Source organism: Berghia stephanieae, chromosome 2 (genome assembly GCF_034508935.2).
Source record: "Berghia stephanieae isolate SIO BIC M18660-M18661 chromosome 2, UCSD_Bste_1.3, whole genome shotgun sequence".
NCBI lineage: Eukaryota > Metazoa > Mollusca > Gastropoda > Nudibranchia > Aeolidiidae > Berghia > Berghia stephanieae.
In genome coordinates this window covers 12,331,236-12,332,605 of record NC_088361.1, presented here as the reverse complement: position 1 = coordinate 12,332,605, position 1,370 = coordinate 12,331,236, and the positions used below count along the sequence as shown (strand labels likewise).

The 1,370-nt window shown below is 35.3% G+C and overlaps 1 non-coding gene across 1 annotated transcript; it reads left to right on the top strand.

Annotated features, from left to right (window-relative positions):
- Window positions 1–623: 623 nt before the first annotated feature.
- Window positions 624–696, top strand: Trnar-ucu (transfer RNA arginine (anticodon UCU)). The gene has a single exon. It is a non-coding gene; the product is annotated as a tRNA-Arg (tRNA).
- Window positions 697–1,370: the final 674 nt, after the last annotated feature.

Genomic DNA, 1,370 nt, shown 5'->3' with positions numbered 1-1,370 from the left:
TTACTTAACAAATATAAACACGCTACTTTGTTTTTAAAATGTATAAATATAGATAGTTCGAAGATGACGTCACTCAGGCCTTTGTTATTGTTTTTGCCATCCGCGTTTGTGAGTTGTTCTCACTAAACTGTATTAACCAGACTATAAAAGTTCATAGTTACACAGAGTTTGTGTGTTGGTCCGTTATACTTCCGGATGGCAATGTTGTGAACTCCTTGGCCAAGCGCATTCTATCTCTACCCGTATATGTCCAGCTAAATAAAATGATCAATCGTGATGTTAGATATTGAAAAAGCTGTGAACACTTTTCACGATGTAGGTCACTGTGAGAATATTTTGCAATGTGACCAATGACCTCGAGCACATTGAAAGTTAATATAGATCACCCCCATAACACAACACCTGTCAATCAACGAAGCAACAAACCATAGTGACCTGCCATGACCTGGATGGTAAAATATTTATAGAAATGTAAACCTTTAACAATGACTAAAACACACTAAAGAATCCTCTAAATTAAAAAAAAAAGAATGTTATAAAGCCTCAACAGAAGAACACCCCAAAAAGGTCAGCAAACTCACGTTCTGTCCTTTAAAGACATTTGTCATCTACTTTTGTCAATCGTCCCCGTAGCGCAGTGGATAGCGCGCTGGACTTCTAATCCAGAGGTCACGGGTTCGAATCCCGTCGGGGATGGATGTTTTTGTTTTTGTTTTGTTTTTTCGTTTTCAGAAACTCATACCTGTTATTTTTTTTTTAAAGAATTTTATCCTGCGTTGTGGGGGGGGGGGGGGGAGGAGGATGGGTGAAATGTTTTCTTTTTTCTTTTGTGTTAGCATGAGATGTGTGTTTCAAACCAGGTCAAGTTGACCGGAAGTCATTTCCTCTTTGTACGAGTTTATAGGTAAAACCGACAATAATAACGTTTAATTAGTCATGAATCTATTTTGACAACAATAATGTATCAATTTTAGTCGTCGCCATCAATAATAATAATAATAATAATAATAATAATAATAATAATAATAATAATAATAATAATAATAATACACAATGATATGTAATAATAACAATAATGAACTACTCAGGTGTAAAATGAGTACCTGGCCGTTAACAGCGTGTCTTTGTCGGAAAAAATTGTAATATCATCTGACATGCGTCATGTCTCGTTCTACATGTTACGTGTTGCTCTTGGTTAGGGTAAATTTGGAAAGCACTTTAAGCATTGTTAAGTGGATAATGCGCTATATAAAAGCTCTTTACTTATATATTCAAATTTTATTATCATTTCTGATCATAATTTTCACCCCAAAGCCACCTTCCCACAGTCGTCCATACAAAGCTGACTGAATCCAGATAAACCAGTAAAC